Source organism: Bubalus kerabau, chromosome X, assembly GCF_029407905.1.
Source record: "Bubalus kerabau isolate K-KA32 ecotype Philippines breed swamp buffalo chromosome X, PCC_UOA_SB_1v2, whole genome shotgun sequence".
NCBI lineage: Eukaryota > Metazoa > Chordata > Mammalia > Artiodactyla > Bovidae > Bubalus > Bubalus kerabau.
This window is the reverse complement of record NC_073647.1, coordinates 75,932,757-75,954,812: the sequence shown is the minus strand read 5'-3', so window position 1 is coordinate 75,954,812 and position 22,056 is coordinate 75,932,757. Positions and strand designations below refer to the sequence as shown.

The window sequence follows — 22,056 nt, the reverse complement described above, 5'->3', positions numbered from 1 at the left end:
TTTGAAAGTGATTAATTAATTTTTTGTTTGTTTTTTTTTGTGTCTATGCCATGTGGGTGCTGAGTCCCAACCACTGGACTGCCAGTGAATTCCCCAGTTAACAAATTTCTTAAAAAATTTTGTGTATGTACATTAAGCCTTGGCTGTGCAGATTGGTAAGAAGGGACATTTTATATTTTTGGTTGATATAGCAAGATATAAGCCTTTCTATTACAAAAAAGATCTTCACAACCCAGATAATCATGATGGTGTGATCACTGACCTAGAGCCAGACATCCTGGAATGTGAAGTCAAGTGGGCCTTAGAAAGCATCACTACGAACAAAGCTAGTGGAAGTGATGGAATTCCAGTTGAGATATTCCAAATCCTGAAAGATGATGCTGTGAAAGTGCTGCACTCAATATGCCAGCAAATTTGGAAAACTCAGCAGTGGCCACAGGACTGGAAAAGGTCAGTTTTCATTCCAATCCCCAAAAAAGGCAATGCCAAAGAATGCTCAAACTACCACACAATTGCACTCATCTCACACGCTAGTAAAGTAATGCTCAAAATTCTCCAAGCCAGGATTCAGCAATATGTGAACCGTGAACTTCCTGATGTTCAAGCAGGTTTTAGAAAAGGCAGAGAAACCAGAGATCAAATTGCCAACATCCTCTGGATAATGGGAAAGGCTAGAGAGTTCCAGAAAAACATCTATTTCTGCTTTATTGACTATGCCAAAGCCTTTGACTGTGTGGATCACAATAAACTGTGGAAAATTCTGAAAGAGATGGGAATACCAGACCACCTGATCTGCCTCTTGAGAAATTTGTATGCTGGTCAAGAAGCAACAGTTAGAACTGGACATGGAATGACAGACTGGTTCCAAATAGGAAAAGGAGTACGTCAAGGCTGTATATTGTCACCCTGTTTATTTAACTTATATGCAGAGTACATCATGAGAAACGCTGGACTGGAAGAAACACAAGCTGGAATCCAGACTGCCGGGAGAAATATCAATAACCTCAGATATGCAGATGACACCACCCTTACGGCAGAAAGTGAAGAAGAACTCAAAAGCCTCTTGATGAAAGTGAAAGTGGAGAGTGAAAAAGTTGGCTTAAAGCTCAACATTCAGAAAACGAAGATCATGGCATCCGGTCCCACCACTTCATGGGAAATAGATGGGGAAACAGTGGAAACAGTGTCAGACTTTATTTTTTGGGGCTCCAAAATCACTGCAGATGGTGATTGCAGCCATGAAATTAAAAGACGCTTAGTCCTTGGAAGGCAAGTTATGACCAACCTAGATAGCATATTCAAAAGCAGAGACATTACTTTGCCAACAAAGGTTCGTCTAGTCAAGGCTATGGTTTTTCCTGTGGTCATGTATGGATGTGAGAGTTGGACTGTGAAGAAGGCTGAGTGCTGAAGAATTGATGCTTTTGAACTGTGGTGTTGGAGAAGACTCTTGAGAGTCCCTTGGACTGCAAGGAGATCCAACCAGTCCATTCTGAAGGAGATCAGCCCTGGGATTTCTTTGGAAGGAATGATGCTAAAGCTGAAACTCCAGTACTTTGGCCACCTCATGGGAAGAGTTGAGTCATTGGAAAAGACTCTGATGCTGGGAGGGATTGGGGGCAAGAGGAAAAGGGGACGACAGAGGATGAAATGGCTGGATGGCATCACTGACTCGATGGACGTGAGTCTCAGTGAACTCCGGGAGTTGGTGATGGACAAGGAGGCTTGGCATGCTGCAATTCATGGGGTCGCAAAGAGTCAGACACGACTGAGCGACTGATCTGAAGCCTTTCTATCTGAAGATATCTCAAGAATACTGAGATATTCATGCATTTCACCAGGAGTCTCTTTTGCAAGAGTCCCCCACGTTCGCAGGAAGAAAATGTGATGGGCATTTTAGTAGTTTATTTATTATGTCTCTGAACCTTCCAAATTAAGAACATTGCACAAGACAAAGTAGAAGGTTTCCAGAACCTTGAGCCACACCATAGACATAGGTCTTCAAAATTTGGGGAATTACCTTCATTAAACACGCACACACACAAACAAAACAAAAACAGCATCGGTAGCAGCAACAAGAGAACTTTTGGGTACTACAATTTCAGGATTGGTTGAAAAAGGTCAGTGCTAATGCACAGTTTCTGGATTTGACAGACACTTTCCAATAGAGGGTGCTGTAAACCTAAAATAGGAAGGTGAGCTACCAGGGTGCCAAAGAACTGTGGGCTCTTAGAAGCTAGGTCCTCTATGGTTGACTGGAAAAGTTTCTGCTCCCCTGAACAAATAACACCAGGAATCTTGCTTTAGCAATTTGGGTATGGTGGCCGACTCAGAAGCTGCTATATAACACAACTAAGGCCATAGCACCAGCAGGGAGAAATGGCCCCACTAGGATCCAGTTCGGAGAAGGCAATGGTACCCCACTCCAGTACTTTTGCCTGGAAAATCCCATGGACGGAGGAGCCTGGTAGGCTGCAGTCCATGGGGGTCGCTAGAGTCGGACATGACTAAGCGACTTCACTTTCACTTTTCACTTTCATGCATTGGAGAAGGAAATGGCAACCCACTCCAGTGTTCTTGCCTGGAGAATCCCAGGGACAGGAAGCCTGGTGGGGGCTGCCATCTATGGGTCGCACAGAGTCGGACACGACTGAAGCGATTTAGCAGCAGCAGGATCCAGTTCCTGTAGGATAACAGAGAACTATCTCCGTTCTGATCAATTCTCTGTTTTTAGAGGGAAGCAAAAGGTAGGAACCCAGGAGAGAGAATTTTCCCAGTAAGAATATAAGTAAAATTTAAAGTAAGTATCATTCAGGACCAAAGAATTCTGTGACCATAATTCAAATCCTGACCTTTTTAAGTAACACACCCTTGGAAATCAGTCTGTATTTTTTAAAATAGTAAAAATAATTAGTTTCTTCATATGAAAAAAAAATCTATGCAAATTATATGCTTTGGAGATGCTGAAGGTAGGGTTGGAGACTGCCAGCAATTTACTCAGCAAGTTATTTCATGTGCTCATAGTTTAAACCAAGAAATAAAATGCAAATTAACCCATCACTATCATTTCCTCAGTCAAGTAATGAGAAATTTTGGTGCATATGTACCATGATAGGTATCAGGAATACAAAAATAACTTAGATGCTTTTTCTGATTCCTCTTAAAAAACTAAATCTTGTTACTATTAACTCTTATCCTTGTAGCCATTACTTTAAGTTTGATCTGTAGTTAAGATATAGAAATATAAATAAATATACACATGAGAGTTTCCTAATTGTTTGTATTTGCATTGTTAAGAGGTGACAGACACCAAGGAAACCTTGCAACCAGAGACTGCTTCTGGTGCTTTAGATAATTCTGCGTCAACATTCATGTACAATACCACAGAAAGTTTAGGGAATTTTTATTAAAGACTCACACATGGTGGAAATGAACTTCAGCTTTTCAAGCTTACATATCCTCCCATCTTGATTACTGGTAATGAGTGAAATAGTTGTGTAAAGCAGATAAATGTGTTTGTGTGTGTTTGAGGGAGGAGGTACCCCATTACTTGCCTGGCTACTAACAAATATTTATCTGGTAATGAGTAAAATTTTATTATTTGTAATGTATTCACCTCGTGGGACAAAGCACAATATAAAAAATATTCTTCCAACATAAACACATAGTATGGCATACATTATTTAAAGAACATCTTTTTCAGAGCTACTTTAAAACTCTATGTTAGGAGTAAAGGCTACAGAACGAGACGCAGAAGCCTGAAGAGAGGAGCTGAGCAGTGGACCACACAGAGAGCTGAAGCCACTGTCCTCAGGAGACATTCCTGCCACTTGCATAGCATGTGAGATTGTTACCACTGACCCCACAGTAACATAATCCTGTGAAGGAACCTTGAACAGTCATCAGCCCAGTCACCATTGCACGTAAAGTGAGGAAAAATGGTTTTCTCTCCTGTTGGAAACATATTCAGTAGAGTCTTCAAGGACCCGTGTCAGGCGTGCAGGATGGAATTCACTACCATTCCTTGTTGTTTGTTGTTGTTTAGTCGCTAAGTCTTGTCCGACTCTTTGCAACCCCATGGACTGCAACACACCAGGCTTCCCTGTCCATCACTATCTCCCTGAGTTTGCTCAAACTCATGTTCATTGAGTCAGTGACGCCATCAAACCATTTCATCCTCTGTCGCCCTCTTCTCTTCTTGCCCTCAATCTTTCTACCATTCTTCGCCATGTCTAATTCAGGACACTTTGGTTGTACTTAAGTGCGTTCAATTCACATTGGAGCCTCCAGTAGGAATACCTAACCAAGGCCTTAAAAAAAAAAAAAAGTATTCATAAACAATTTTGAAAAATATCCCTAACTTACTCTTTGGTATTCTTTTTTTCTTTAGGTAAAATTTTCTCAATTTATCTTTCCCCCTAAAATATATCTGTTGACTCTCAGGTCATTTCTACTTAGAGCAAGATTTCTTTAATTGTTTTTGTGCCAAGTTGGTGCAAGAGATAGAGTCCTGGAGGTTGGCTGTGACCCCAGCCTTCTATACAATCTTGAACAGAGCTGTTTTATTCTCTGTCTTTGTCAGTGTCCTCATTTATTACATGAAAGGGTTGTCCTAGATGATCTCCAGGATCTTTGTAACCCCAACATTTATATTTAACTCTATGAACCTTTTGACTGAACATATAACCTCTACCCAGAGCTGTGTGGGGTATCATAAGGCCAACACATTTATAATATAAATGAATATTTAAACTTTTTCTCTTTTGTTTCCCTGGTCCTTCTTCCAAACCAAAAAACTACTAGTATCTCATGGTGCTATGGAATCTGACCAAGTGGCAAGTGCAGACAGCAGCAAGAAGCTATATGAGGACAGACACCCATTCTGCTGTGCTTGAAGATGGAGGCCCATGGTCATTCAGGATCAAGAAGGTACTCATTACAAGTTTTGTGAAAAAATAAATGAATGAGTAAGTGATGTGACTCACTGAGAGAAAGCTCAACCTGATTATAGAAAAGACTGAGCTGCCTGAAATGGACCTTGAATACCAGCCTGAAGACTCTCCTGGAGCCTACAGCACTCTAACAGACTTGAATTGCCTTCTCTTCCTGGGAAGGTCTCCCAGCTTGACTGAAAGTTTCCTGAGGTGCAGGAAGTGGGGAAGAGAAGACTTGTTACTCCCTGAGACTGGCTATACCCATCCACAGAATATTCTTCTAGAAAGGCAGTTTTAATCTATTGCCAAATTGAGCCCTTTATTTTTCAATAAAAATCAGGGGTTGAACTAACACTACCAGAAATATGCCAGTAAAGGTTTTCTGGTTCTGTTTTAGCAAGTAAATATTACTCACAGGCAGCACATTGCATTAAAAAATAATAAAAGCTTGAACAATCAAAGAAAAAAAGCAATTGGTAATGACATATCTCAAGTGATGGGTTAATTCTAGAGATAATTTCCAACCTGTACAAAAAATCTGTGTTAATATTTTTAGGTATTTAGGTGAATGGAAATCTATAAACTGCTGATTGAATTGGAATGTTAATCTCCTGTCACCCTAATACATTTTAAGAAAACTAACCTCAAGAATAACAAAAAGCACTCAGCCCTGTCCTTCTGATGTTTTAATTTCTAGAGAAATTGCAAGGGCGTAAAACAAGAAGGATGAAAAAATTTATAATAGATTTTCCTTATCATTTTAACTTATACTTTTCTCAGTCTGCCAAATCTGTCCAAAAGGGGAATGCTCTGTAATCTGTCAGAATTGATGAATCTTGATGAAGCTTGATGAATCTCTTATCCTACATGCAGTTATATTTTGAGTAAAGACTCACCAGACAGATACCACGTCCCTGAAAAATTCCATGACCTTTGTGGGGAAAACTCTTTCACATAGTGACAGAAGTGCAACATCTAGAGAGTAGTGAAGCTAATGCAGAGTATTTTCATCTAATTTTTTGGTTCCTGTTTCATAGACTGTTTCAGAGTGTGTATAAACAACAGAAGTAAGATGTGAAAAAAAGGAAGCTCTAAGATAACTGTCATATCTTTTAAAATCTCACCCTTTTGTTTCAGTAGAGTCTTACTAGTGGCCAGAACAAAGATGGTGTGGCAGTGATTAAAACCAAACAAAGGCAGATTAGGGAAAGTTTGGAGATAGGCTATTTTAAGTCCCCTTTGCTAGTCCTTCCCCCTCTTCCTGACCACTGAAAGTCGGAGTGTTATAGTGCTCAGTTCTGGCATCTCTATACTCTTTCTCTGGGAGCTCTCAGTCAACCTTACGGCCACAAGTCACTATATTCATCTCTGCCCTATCCTTACAATTTCCAGGTTTATATTCATTCTGCTTACTTGACATCTCTGCTTGGATTTTTCGTGGGCATCTTCACCTATGTTTTCTGTTTCAGTCTTTCCCATGTCAGTAAATGCCAGTAAAATCTACTTGTTTTTCAAGTGAGAACTCTTAAGAGTCATGCTGGATATTTTCCTCTCCACTACCTCACATATATAATCCATTAGTTAGCACTATTAGTTATAATTTCTAAACATATATCAGACATAGCCATTTTTCTTTATCTCTACTTCCACCAATATTATTTTGGTCACCATTATGTGTCTCAGAGGCCACTGCTAGAGTCTCCTAAATGGTCTTTGTACTTCTCCTGACCCCTCTAATCATCACTGCATGTGAAAGCCAGAGAGGTCTATCAAAAATGTAAATTGTATCATACTGCTTTAATTGATTAAACCCTTTCATGGCTTTTCTTCTCCCTTAGGATAAAATCCAAATTAAGACCCATGGTCAATAAGGCCTTAAATAATCTCTACCTACCTTAACTCCTTCTACAATGCAATGTGGGCCACTGTCCCCACCTTTCACTTCTCTGTAGCCATACAGGCCTCCTTTCAGGTCATTGAGAACAACAGGCTTTTCACAACTTCAGAGCTTTCATATATGCTCATGCTCATCTTTCCTTCTAGAATATGCTTCCCTCTGTTGCTTGTATGAGTGGGTCATTATCTCCTTCACCTTAAATGCTAACACCTCAGACCTATCTTCCCACATGTCATATCTAATGTAGGGGCCTCACTATACTCCATCACTTGTGTGGATTGGCCAACTCAATATATATGAATTTCCTTTATAGAACTTATCAGTTTTAATTATGAAATTATTTGATTTTTTTTTGTCTCTTACCAGAATATAAACTCAGGTGCCATGGGTGTTTTATTCATCAATATATACTCATAACCTAATAGATCTCAATAACTCAATAAATAAATAAAGACCAGAATTTAATGCACTATTCTTTGCATCTCATTATGTGTGTGTGTGTGTGTGTGTGTGTGTATTTGTGTGTGTAAGTGCAATCTGGATCCACAACCTAGGCATTTAACTACCACACGAAACTCTCTAAATGTAGATTTTATAATAGTTATAGAGCTTGGAGTTATTGCTATAGTCCAGAATATTCAAGGTTACTTTACTTCAAGTTTGGAGTTTCTCTATCTGGTCCCATTGTGATGAACCTCATTTCACTATGACTATGTCATATGTCTTAATGTTTCATTTGTCCTCCTCACTATAAATCTTTTGTTGGTAGGGTGCCATGGCTCTGCACTCATATGCAAAATAAAATATAGGTGTTCATTATTTTTATTCTGTGAAAGAGTGAAGTAAAGGCCCAATGAAACTTTCTTGATAACTAACAATATGACTGGTTACTGTCCCAACTGAGTTGCTTCCTTGTCTCCTTTGAAGAGACAGAAGTTTTTATGGATATCAGAAACAAGCATCAGGGCAGCACACTGACTCCACGGAGCCTGAACATTTTTAAATGAGTATTTAATGGCTGACAGATAGAAGTGTTGAACTGGAAAACTTACCACTGCTTACTAAACTCTTCTGCTAAGGAAGGGTAAGATGTCAAAATTATTATCATTCCTTCATTAGAAACAGATATGTTAGAGGACAAGGAGGTTAATGGCTTTGGCAAAGGCCACAAGTAGAATGAAAATCAGAAACCAAGAAAGATATCACACAGTTTTCAGAAGACCTAAGCACAACTGCTAAATAGGTGGTATGTCTGGCCAGTAGTTGATTTAGACTGAACTACATTCAGAGGAGAATGGGAAAATTGTTCAGATAAAAATCTATAAAGATCTCAGAGCACCACAACATAAAATCCACTTCACGGCAGTTTAAAAAACCTATCCAATATGACTGGGTTCAAAGGGTAGCCCAGTGATCTGATTAAAACATGGGCTATATCATGACTTCTCACCTAAGTTCCACATGCATTTTCCCAACATATTTTCACTTAGTAGCTGCATAGGCACTTCACACCAAAGATATCTAAAACCAAAGTCAATAGCTTTTATTACCTATTACTCCCAAATATGTTCCTCATCCTCTGTTTCCTATACTGGAGTATGGAAACATTTTTCAGTTTAAAACTTGAAACGTCCTTTGTCTCCATACTGAAGATGTATCATAACCATTACATTCAATGAATCCTTGAGTTCTCCTCTCTCAATCTAAGATTCAATCAATACGTACCTCTGACTCTACCTCCTTAATACCTATGTATTCCTTCCACTTATCTCTATCCCATTACCACCACAATAGCCACTTAATAATTCTGCTTATTCTCAATATCTTAACCATATGGTAGTCAAATAATCATTTTAAAATGAGAATATGATCCAGTCATTCTTCTACTTAAAACCCATCAAAATTTCCCACTGCATTCATGATAAAGTCTAAATTAGGAGGTTGGAATTAACATATACACACTACTATATATAAAATAGATAGATAACCAACAAGGACATATTGTATAACACAGGGAACTATATTCAATACTCTATAAGGTAAGACAATCTGAAGAAGAATATACATATATATTTATATTTATATATATTTACATACATAAGTGAATCACTTTCTGTACACTTAGAACTAACACAAGACTGTAAATCAGCTATACTTCAATAAAATTTTGAAAAAACAATTTCTTGATATTTATTACAAGGGCCTATGTGATTTTTCTGTATCATCCATATTGAACTTCTCTCAGTTCTTTAAATTTACCATATGCTCTCTTCTCTCACGGCTGTTCTCTCCTTTTAAGAACACTGTTACTCCCATAAGATGCCTTCACACTCTGCCTGGCTCACTCCTACTCATTTTCCATATCTAGTTTTAGAATAATACCTCCAATGAAACCCTCCTTGATTCCCCTGAGAGCTGGCAAGTTACCTCACTGATCACATGATATGATAACTGCCTCCACTACTTCAAAATATTTTCAACTCTGTACTTTCAGCTCCTAGCAAAGGGCTTGATACCTAGTAAAATTAAAAACCATAGTAATAATAAATAACATCGATAATTTGAGTTGTAAGTATGTTATATGTATTGTTTAACTCACCAAAATCACATGCAAGAGGTACTTTTACTATCTCAGTTTTCCAAATAAGGAAACAAAGTCATAGAGTTGTTAAATTAAAAGTACCACATGGTCAGTTTGCAAGAAGTGGAACAAATATCTGAAAAAGGCAGTCTGGCTCTACAATTTGGGCACTTGACTACTACACGACACTCTAAATCATAAAATAGATTTTTATAACAGTCCTTACCTGGGTGAGAGATCCTCAACTCCTCTCAAGTTTTAGACACAAGACTTCCAGAACAAGGAAACCCCTATTGGTATGTATAGATAATTTGTATTAAATAACTAATGATCAAATGTATTAAATGATTAAATGTTAGATTTCCTTAGTTCCCAACAAACATTTATTGAAAAAGTGGGATGATTGGGTTTAGCCCACAGCCTGGAGCCAAAAAATTTCACAAGAGAAAGGAGGCATTGGTTTTACATTCCAGGATTACAACAGACAGTTGACCACTTCAATATGGGAAACATTCTCATGAGAACAAGTACCTCGTTTTCTCATCACAGCAGTGTGACAGTATGTTAAGTTCTGGATTATAGTCAAAATCTGAGCTGAAGACATAGCAGGTGAAGGAAAGGTGAAACATATAGAAAAGAAAGGAAAAACACACAAGATATTATTGGCTTTAGGTCACTTTGATTTTTTTGAAGCTGTCAATTCAAACAGTTGTCCAGTGTGTAGCCAGATTTAGCAATAATTTGTAGTAAGATTACATTTGAAAGCCTCAGGGTACTATATTATGGGAGAACAATATAATAGACTTTCAGTGGGTTGAAACCTCCTCTTTATGTTGCACCATTAGTTTCTCAATGATGTGCAACTACTTGCCCTGAAGAATAATAAAACAGGAGAATTGGTCCTAGTTAAGAACTCTGAATATTAGATCTTTCATTTTCTTTATTTCTGAGCTTGAGCAGACTTCGGTACCTTTATGAACAGAAACTACAGGGCATGTTTGAAGAGAGAGAGAAACTATCTTTGAAGACTGGAGCTATTGTATGTAGGAAATCACTTTAGTTGAGAAGTTGTGAAATTCTTTATCCTTAAAATTCGAGAAACCTGTATTGTTTACCTGCAAGTATCAAACACTGTGATAAAGCTGGCACCCCATGGGGCCCAGCACAGAGCCCTTCAAAAAGAAAACACCTAATTAATGCCAGCTGGTCTCAGCTTGCACCACTGTTTTCTTTCCATCCAGAACTTTTGACAAAATCATGCCTGTTCTTAGCAAAATGTGAAGAGTTTTCAGTACATTTTTCGCACTTCCACACCCAAATTATGCAGCCCTATAGCTGCCTAATTGTAACCCTGAATTCCCTAACACAGTGCCTCATGTTCTACTCACTGTTTCATTTCTCCATACAACTTTACTTCACTGGTTGTCTAAGCCTCTGGGACCTGCTATCAACTAATTAGACCACTGGGAAGTAATTTGACAAATGAATACTTATAAAAAAGGAATGGTTTCTTAAACTCAGAACTTCTGGAGATACAAAGAAATATTTTTTTCTGATAGTGGCATTTCAAATATAATGGGACAAACTGAGGTGGAATGATATTAGCAAGATAGCAAAATATTTTTCTGTATTGAGTTCCCACAGAAAATCAATTTTGACAATCGCCCATAGATGAGAGTGTCTTAGTGGGAGTCCCAGAACCCAATGCCGAGGTCTTAGCACACTGTTAAATAAAAAAACCTGAGACTGGATACACTGAAGAGGGTAAGATGGAACAGTTTCATTTTGCTTGTGTCACCCTTACCCCAACATAAAAGATAAACAACATATAACGGAATGTTATTCATTCATAAAGAAGAAGGATATCCTGCTGTTTAGGACAACATGGATGAAACTGAAAGACATTATACTAAGTGAAATAAGCCAGACAGAGAAAGATAAATACTGTATGAGCTCACTTATATGTGGAATCTTAAAAAAAAATATATATATATATATATAAATTAATTGAACTCACAGAAACAGAGTAGAATGGTGATTGTCAGGAGCTGAGGGGATGGGAGAAATGGACATAGGTTTGTGAAAGTGTACAAACTTTCATTTATAATATGGATAAGTTCTGAGTATCCATGGTCACTATAGTTAATAATAGTGTAATACTTATTCAAAATTGGCTAAAAGATGAGATCTTAAATGGTCTGACCATACACAAAAAAAGTAAGAATGTGAGATGATAGATGTGTTAATTAAGTTGACTATGGTAATCATTTTATGAACATCTTTCAGATCATCATGTCATATACTCTAAATATATACAATTTTATTTTTCAATTGTACTGCAAGAATTCTTGGGGAAAATGGGAAAGACTAATGAATGAGATATTGGAAGGAAACTTTTACCACACCTGTGCCTCACTGACACCTAACATTTTGCATTGAACACTATTTTTGAGTATAAATGACTTTTCACTGTGTATTAACAGTAAAGCATTAATTTTCTTTCCACTTGTGTAATAAGGTGTGTATCTTGTCTGACTACTCCTGCCTATTCTGTTTGTTTAGAAGTCTAGAAGACCAGATTTATGTCAGAGCATATGTCTTACATTATCAAGAGGAAGGGCCATATACTTTCCTGTCATATTAGCAAGTTTGTATCAACATTATTCTATAGCAAAATAATAAGACAAGTTTGGTATAGAGGAAGAAACACTGAGCTGGGACACACATCACTCCCTTTGCTACTTCCTCCTCTATAATGTGAAGGATTTGCATTGGGGAATCTTTAAAGCTTCTTCTGCATGCAATATGCCAACAAATTTGGAAAACTCATCAGTGGCTGCAGGACAGGAAAAGGTCATTTTCATTCCAACCCAAAGAAAGGCAATGGCAAAGAATGTTCAAACTACAGCACAACTGCACTCATCTCACATGCTAGCAAAGTAATGCTCAAAATTCGCCAAGAAAGGCTTCAACAGTATGTGAACTGAGAACTTCCAGATTTTCAAGCTGGATTTAGAAAAGGCAGAGGAACCAGAGATTAAATTGCCAACATCCATTGGATCATAGAAAAAGCAAGAGAATTCCAGAAAAAAACATCTATTTCTGCTTTATTCAATATGCTAAAGCCTTTGACTGTGTGGATCACAACAAGCTATGGAAAATTCTTCAAGAGATGGGAATACCACATCATCTTACCATAGTTCTGAGAAATATGTATGCAGGTCAAGAAGCAACAGTTAGAACTGGATAGGGAAAAATGGACTAGTTCAAATTGGGAAAGGAGTATGTCAAGGCTGCATGTTGTCGTTCAGCTTATTTAAATTATATGCAGAGTACATCATGCGAAATTCCGGGCTGGATAAAGCACAAGCTGGAATCAAGATTGCCTGGAGAAATATCAATAACCTTAGATATGCAGATGACACCACCCTTATGGCAGAAAGTGAAGAGGAACTAAAGAGTCTCTTCATGAAAGTGAAAGAGTAGAGTAAAAATCTGGCTTAAAACTCAACATTCAAAAAACTAAGATCATGGCATTTGGCCCCATTACTTCATGACAAATAGAGGGGGAAACAATGGGAAGAGTAAGAGACTTTACTTTCTAGGACTCCAAAATCACTGCACATGGTGAGGGCAGTCGTGAAATTAAAAGACACTTGCTCTTTAGAAAAAAACCTATGACCAACCTAGACAGCATATCAAAAAGCAAAGAGATTACTTTGCCAACAAAGGTTCATCTAGTCAAAGCTATGGTTTTTCCAGTAATCACGTATGGATGGACCATAAAGAAAGCTGAGCATCGAAGAATTGATGCCTTTGTACTGCAGTGTTGGAGAAGAGTCTTGAGAGTTCCTTGGATGGTAGGGAGATCAAACTAGTCAATCCTACCTAAAGGAAATCAGTCCTGAATATTCATTGGAAGAAGTGATGCTGAAGCTGAAGCTCAAGTATTTTGGCCAACTCATGTGAAAAACTGTCTCATTGGAAAAGACCTTGATGCTGGGAAAGATTGAAGACAGGAGGAGAAGGGGACGACAGAGGATAAGATGGCTAGATGGCATCACCAACTCGATGGACATGAGTTTGAGCAAGCTCCGGGAGTTGGTGATGGACAGGGAAGCCTGGCATGCTGCAGTCCATGAAGGTGCAGAGAGTTGGACATGACTGAGTGACTGAACTGACTGAAAGCTTCTTTCTCCAATATTTTATTGAATGGCTAAGGCTTACATCAATATCTCATTGAACAAATGTGCTCACATATATGGTTACATGAAGCTCTGAAAACAAGTTATAAATGAGAGATGTTGGAGTTTAAGTTCCTCTAACCAAACTTATTTGTATTTAAATAAGAGAAACTAAAAGACAGAAATGTGTTTAAAATACAAAGGACTCTATATCTAAGGGTGTAATGTTAAGCATTGTAACAAATGTGTGTGTGTACATTCTGAGGAAACTGAGTCCCTCAAATTTAATCACACAGTAGCTTTTGTCCATTTGTAAAGACAACTTCATACAAATCAAGTTCTACAAAATACACAATGTGCATTTTGAGTAATTTTTTGACAGAAAATATTGCACATGTATTTTTTGTTATTTAAATTGTATCTATGTGGTTTTGGAGAATAAAGTATCTCAGGTACAATTTTTATTCTTGCTACTGAAAATCTCTACACTATTAGCAAACAAAGAGACAGGCAAGTACCCACACATGGACCATAAAATAAGGTTCAGAGAGTCAGGAAACAACCTTTTCTTTTGGATTAACTTTTGTTTTAATCTTTGTAATGTGTGTCTAGAGATTCATTGGATACAGTATAAATTAATAAGCAGAAGTGACGGCAGATCATATTTCTTTCGATGAGGAAAAAAAATGACGTTTGAGCAAGAAAGAGAATACATGAACACAAGAAAGGGACATTTCTATAAAAGATGTTTTTTAAAAAAAAATCAATAACAAATATTTTCTTTTCATGTCATGTGCCTTTTCAAAGCACTGTTTGCAAAGTGGGATGAAAATGAAAAACTCTATAGTTAACCTAAGATAAAACTATCCAAGAATACTATTATTGAAACTGTTTTACATGAATATATAAGCTGGTAGAGAGAAGGACTGTTGAAATCTCTTTCCTTGGTCTCACCTACCAAAACCTTAAAATGGAATTGGTACATTTAAGAAAAGATAATGCAGACATGAATTTCCTAGTAATCACTGTTGTCTATGGTATAGTCATCTTTTGTCATCAAGTACACAAGTAAATGGGAGGTCTTTTAATGAGTGGAGAAGGTGAAGAATTTCTTTGGATAGTTAATTCATATTGTGGAAAGCCCAGAAAAATGTCCCCTATTTCACTAAAAGGAACACTTTCTGTGGGCTTGTGAAGAGAAAAATCACATCTGTTAAATATAGCCTCTCATTCTCCTGGATAAAACCAAATAGACACTAATTCAATCCATTCTGGAATTTCTTTTCTAAGCTCTGCAGACAGTTCCACCCACAAAGTTTTATAACACTATCTAGCTTGATGAACATTTACATGTTACTCCTCTTACTGAAACAGAGGGATACTGTCTAGGATCAAGTTCTGGGAGAAACTCTAGTCAAAATAACATTTACAATTCATCTGTTAGAGGACTTCTGCATATGACCAGTCTAATCTATTTCATATTGATCTCAATCAGTGAAAGGTTTGAAAGATCATGTTTATCTGACCTTCTCTCATAATTTTGGAGATACACCCTAATTACAGTCTGTAGCCCTTATCAATAGTAATTAATCAGCCAGTCAACACTTAAGCAGGTATAAAGAGCTATGTATTCAATGATGAGGACTGATTTTTACTCAGAATCTGCTGTAGCCTTGGGCTTCCCAAATTCCTCTGAATAGTTAGCTTTGGTTATAGTGAAATAGTGGCCCTATGAGAGAGTGCAGTTAGCTTCTGTTATGACAGTCATGCATACATGCTAAATTACTTCAGTCATGTCCAACTCCTTGCAATCCCATGGGCTACAGCCTCCCAGTATCCTCTGACCATGGGATTCTTCAGGCAAGAATACTGGAGTGGGTTGCCTGGCCCTTCTACAGGTGATCTTCCCTCTGTTTTGGCAGGTTACTAAAACTCATTAATCATCAGAAAACTTAATCACATGACAACTAAATTGTTGACTTACATTTCACAAATAATTAGACCCTAAATTTATAATGCCTGAATATTGAATGAACATCTGAACAACTGGTAGGGCAATGAATCGGACATGACTGAAGCGACTTAGCAGCAGCTGCAGAAGAAACAGAATAGATTATTCATTTATTAGGAAATCAGTATCAATTAAGTCCTATAACCACTGTTGAGAGAGGTTAGACATATAAACTCTTTAGAAGCATGCAACCTAACACCATTATTGAAAGCTAATTAGATTTATTTATTCATTAAGCACAGATTTTAAAATACAGCATCTGCTATGTACCAGGAATAACATCAGGTATTAGAGCTATGGAATGAACAAGGGAAACAAAAGGTGCCTATGTTGTAGTTGGACAAACAGCAAATATTAGATGCCAATTACAAATGCCAGGAAATAATTAAAGGTAAGTTAGAGTACTTTTAAAGGTAAGTTAGAATTGATGCTTTTGAACTGTAGTGTTGGAGAAGACCTAGTGTTGGAGAAGACTCGAGAGTCCCTTGGACTGCAAGATCTAACCAGTCCATCCTAAAGAAATCAGTCCTGAATATTCATTGGAAGGACTGATGCTGAAGCTGAACCTCCAATACTTTGGCTACCTGACGTGAAGAACTGACTCATTGGAAAAGACCCTGATGCTGGGAAAGATTGAAGGCAGGAGAAGGGGATGACAGGGGATAAGATGCCTGGATGCCATCACCGACTCAATGGACATGCATTTGACCAAGCTCTGGGAGTTAGTGATGGACAGGGAAGCCTTCAGTGATGTAGTCCATGGAGTCGCAAAAAATTGGACACGACTGAGCAACTAAACTAACTAACTAAGTTAGAGTATATAAAGTGTGATGTGTGACCATGGAGGATGGCCATTCAAGCCACTTTTGCAGGATATGATATGACTTAGAGGGAATAAGAGTCTGTAGCCTCACATAGCAGAGAAGGCAATGGCACCCCACTCCAGTACTCTTGCCTGGAAAATCCCATGGACGGAGGAGCCTGGTAGGCTGCAGTCCATGGGGTCCGCGAAGAGTAGGACACGACTGAGCGACTTTACTTTCACTTTTCACTTTCATGCATCGGAGAAGGAAATGGCAACCCACTCCAGTGTTCTTGCCTGGAGAATCCCAGGGACGGGGGAGCCTGGTGGGCTGCCGTCTATGGGGTCACACAGAGTCGGACACGACTGACGTGACAGCAGCAGCAGCAGCCTCACATAGATGTAGCCGCAGAAATTATTTAGATCCTTTACAGCAGATATTTTTAGAGAAACAAGAATTCTAGAAACAAGAAACAAGAACCACTAAGAATTCTTAGTGGTTAAATGAAAGAGAATAGGATGTGAGACAAAAGACTTGGGTTAAAATGCTGCTGCTACTGCTGCTGCTAAGTCACGTCACTCGTGTCCGACTCTGTGCGACCCCATAGATGGCGGCCCACCAGGCTCCCCTCCCTGGGATTCTCCAGGCAAGCATACTGGAGTGGGTTGCCATTTCCTTCTCCAGTGCATGAAAGTGAAAAGTGAAAGTGAAGTTGCTCAGTCCTGTCCAACTCTTCGTGACCCCATGGACTGTAGCCTACCAGGCTCCTCCATCTGTGGGATTTCCCAGGCAAGAGTACTGGAGTGGGTTGCCATTGCCTTCTCCGCTAAAATGCTAGATACTTTAAATAGATTATAGATTATATTCTCTACAGCTCAAAACTAGGTAGCATGCATACATACATATATAAATATATACACACACACTATACACATATGTATATATAATATATATATTGCTGCTATGACTTGGGTAGGGTGCAAATTACTGACCCTCTTTTCTATAAACTGGGAATAATATTAATATTGTTAGAAATCACTTGGTAAAATTTAAATTGCTGCTCAAGTTTTAGGTATTATTATTTACTTGTTAGGGGCTTCCGTGGTAGCTCAGATGGTAAAGAAGCTGCCTGCAATGCAGGAGATTTGGGTTTGATCCCTGGGTCATGAAGATCACCTGGAAAAGGAAATGGCTGCCAACTCCAGTATTCCTGCCTGGAGAATTCCATGGACGGAAGAGCATGGTGGGCTACAGTCCATGGGGGTCACAGAGTTAGACATGACTTAATGACAAAAAGAACCAAATAACGATTGTTTTTGTTTGCCTTGAGGTTATCTCTTTTTTAAATCCTGTATTTTAGAATTATATCTAGAGGGAAGCAAAAATGTCCACTTCTAGGAGACTAAAAACAAGTTTAGGGATGGATTAAGGTGACTGAGGCTTAGTTCAAGGCTAGGGAATGAATATAAATTACCTTTCAAAATCCTTTCCAACAAAATGATATCGTATCATCCTTTCAGTTATGATTTGAAATTTCCAACATAATTTATCACCATCATCAAGGAACTTCTAAACAGTTATTTGCTGATATAGTAATATTGACACCTACAAGGAGAGTGACAAATATCTACAATCTGGTTTTCACAAAATGAAACTATGTTGAATGCCAAAACACTAAACTAAAACAAATGGCAGCTTTCTAAATTCTAATATGTGCTTTGAAAATTTATCTTATATCAGGATTATTCACCATCTGGTAGACTAGTGCCCCAAATGATGATTGAGTGATTATCTATCAACAGATGTACAAATAACCTGTTACTAGAGAGTATCCAGTGGGAATAAATTGGCAATTTAAATGTGACAATCATAAGTTGGTTCTCTGGTTGACAGCACCTACCAGCCAACATATTTGAATTATATGCTCTGATTTTTAAAATTACTTCCAGAGTTTTCATGGTGGAGAATGAATCTGAAAACTGACAGTTAATTTCTTTGCTCTTGCAACTGAATAGTCATTTGCTTTTTCATATTTATGAAAATTATCAATACTTATAAGCATAAACACATTTCAGAAGTTAGATTAAATCTACATTCATCTCAGAAGTATAATCATCTTTTAATTTTATATTATAATATAGTAATAATTAGCTCTCCAAATGTAAAATATAATTTACTGCCATTTACTTTGCCTCATGACAAATGCAAATCTTAGTGCAATCATATAGAATTGTTTGTTTTAAAGGTGAAATCAGTGGTAAATAGGCTGTGAGAAGATTAAATTTCTATTGAATTTTGGATGGCTGCTGCTGCTGCTGCTAAGTCACGTCAGTCGTGTCCGACTCTGTGCGACCCCATGGACAGCAGCCCACCAGGCTCCTCCATCCATGGGATTTCCAGGCAAGAATACTGGAGTGAGTTGCCATTTTCTTCTCCAATGCATGAAAGTGAAAAGTGAATGTGAAGTTGCTCAGTCATGTCCGACTCTCAGCGAACCCATGGACTGCAGCCTACCAGGCTCCTCCATCCATGGGATTTTCCAGGCAAAAGTACTGAAGTGGGTTGCCATGCCCTCCTCCAGGGGTTCTTCCCAATCCAGGGATCGAACCCAGGTCTCCCATATTGTAGGCGGAGGGGAGGGGATCAAATGTAGCTGAAAGAATCACAAGCTAAGCATGAGGCAGACCAACCTCTGGTTCAGATGACTGGTAACACATGCTTGACCTGGCTTTATTCATCAGTTAAATGAGAAATTTAGATCAGATTTCTAATATAATTTCAGCAATTATCTTCTATATTTCTATTGCTATTAATTGAAACTTTTTTGTGATTGCCCATGTTTCCAATAATGAGATCTAGAAAATCAAACACATAGTATTTTAACACTCTATGAACTGATAGAGCCACCTCAAGGGGTAAACTGATTCTGTCTGAGATAGGAAAATGACCAATATATGGAGATATTAACAGAAACTAAAATTTATAAAATAGAAGAACTATAGATCTCAAAAAAGAGGGACACATGATTTTGTACTCAAAATATACTCTGGGGCAGGGCAAGGAGAGAGAGAGGCAGGTATTGAAAGTAGTTGTGTTTTTTTTGTTTCACATGATGGAAATCACTTCAAATTTGGAAATAAGAATCTAGATCTTACTCCTAGTTATATTACACATCAGGCAAGCAAATAGTTCTTCATTTTTCTTTTTATGGTATAAAAGGGGAACCTCAAACTCTACAAGTTATATAAATATTGCACATTCCAACATGTAAGATATCAGACTCAAAGACTTATTCTACATTAAACTTTAACCTCTGTTTCAATCCTCCTTGCATGAGTACATAATAAAGGTCTGATGATGAAAGATATTCTCTTGTACTATGAAGTCAAAATAAAACAACCAAGTATCAATTTCTCCCACTTGGAGGAGAAACTACTGAGAGTATAATGTAAGGCCATTGAAACATCAGGGAAAAGTAAACTGAAGTCGAAATCAATATGGGGGAAAGGAGCAGATAAGGTATAATCCTAGTGTGTGAGTCCATTCAGCCTGCTACCTAAAATTAAAAAAAAAAAAAAAAAAACTAACAACAACAACAACAAAAAACCCACAACAGAAGTCAATTGTTCACAGTTTTGCAGGCTTTAAGCCCCAGATCAGAGTATCAGCATAATATGGTGAGAGCTCGCTTCCTGGTTGCAGACTTCTGTTATATCCTCAAATGGCAGAAGTGGCTAGGGAACTTAGTTGATCCTCTATAAGGGTACCAGTTCCATTCATGAGGATTCTGCTCTCATACACTAATCACCACACAAGGGATCCACCTAACTAATGCCATCACCCTTGAGGTTAGGATTTCAAACATGTGAACCAGGGAGAAGGCACAAATGTTCAAATATTAGCAGTGAAAAAAAGCCACATTATTGTAGCACTTCATGAAGACAACAAAGACGGGAATCTTAGAATTTGAGAAACTAGGAAAGTATATATCTTCCTTTTCTAAGATTACAGGAAAATGATCTCACTTAAGAGAAATATACAATGGCAGCAAACTTCTCTTTGGGAAAAGGCAAAGTAGAAGGTTATAGAGCATTGTACTAAAATTTTTTTTTAAAGACCTGAAAAACTGGAATTTATCACGAGTGAAAATATCTTTCAAAAATTATAATGAAAAATTTTTGTCAGACATACAAAAGTTGAAAGATTTCATCACCAGCAGATCTAAATTATAGGAAACAATAAAAGAGGTCCTTGAGGCAAAAGGAAACTGAAACCAGACAGAAATCTGAATCTACAAATAGTATTGGTTTGGCCAAAAAGTTCGTTTTGGTTTTTCTGTAACATCGTACAAAAACCTGAACGAACATTTAGCCAACCCAATAGAAGTAATGAAAAGCATGAAAATGATTAATATGTGAGTATATATAAAAAATGTTTTGCTTTAAATATCTAACTGATTATTTTAAGCAAATCAATTACAATGTATTATGGGGGTTATAAGAAATGAAGATGTAAAATGTATGACAATTGCTCAAAAGCTACAAGGAGAAAATGGAAATCTGCTATTGTAAGGTTCTTATACTAAACATGAAATAATAAAATATGACTTGAAGATCATAATAAGTTAAAGAAGGACACTGTAAACTCTGAAACAACCACAAAATAACAACAGAACAAATAATTGGAAACTCTTATGGCCTACCAATTTTACCTCATATCACATACAAAATTTTATTTGAATTGCATCATAGATATAAATATAGGACATCTTAAGGTATAAACAGATAAAGATAAAATAGAAAAGATAAAAACAGAAACCTTCACATAATTTAAAAGATCAACAAATTTAACATTTTCAAAATTGGGGAAAAACCCTTTATCCTTCAAAAGAAACAGGAAAAAGAAATTTAGAGTAGGAGAAATATTTGCAAATTATATCTGACAAAGGACGTGTATCTGAAAATACAAAAAACTTCAACTCAATTATAAAAAGACAACCTAATTAAAAGTAGAAGTATTTTAACAGATACTTCATCAAAGAAGATGTACAAATGGCAAATAAACTCATGAAAAGGTATTTAATGTAATTAGCCATTTAAGAAATACAATGTAAAACCATAAGGAGGAAATATTACACTCAAATTTGAATGGCTTATATTTAAAAGCTTCACTATGAGTCCGTAAGAATGTAGAGCAACTAGAACACTATTACAATATTGGTAGGAGTACAAAATGCTACAAACACTGGAAAATAATTTGGTAGTTTCTTAAAAATTTGAATATACACCTACCATAACTCATCAATTTTCTGGGTCACTTTGCTGTGAATCTGAAACTATCACAACACTGTAATTGGCTGTACTTCTAATATAAAATAAAAAAAGTTTTATTTTTCTTTAATTCAGCAATAAAACCAAAAACATCCAATTAGATAATTTGTAAAAGATGTAAAAAGACTTCAAACTGAAGAATATGTATGGATGGCAAATAAGGATATGAAAAAACATTCGACATCACCTATTAGAATAGCTAAGGTGGCTCAGAAGATAAAGAAGCTGCCTGCAATTTGGGAGACCTGGGTTTGATCCCTGGGTTGAATCCCAGGGCATGGCAACCCACTCCAATATTCTTGCCTGGAGAATCCCC

The 22,056-nt window shown here is 37.3% G+C and overlaps 1 long non-coding RNA gene across 5 annotated transcripts in view; it reads right to left on the bottom strand.

The window, feature by feature from the left end:
* Positions 1-3,581: 3,581 nt before the first annotated feature.
* LOC129639899 (uncharacterized) overlaps positions 3,582-22,056 on the bottom strand; it is a 243,309-nt gene continuing 224,834 nt past the window's right edge. For all 5 annotated transcript variants that reach the window (XR_008708658.1, XR_008708659.1, XR_008708654.1 and 2 more), the window contains one exon: positions 3,582-4,310. This is a non-coding gene — a long non-coding RNA (uncharacterized LOC129639899). The remainder of the gene's footprint in view (positions 4,311-22,056) is intronic.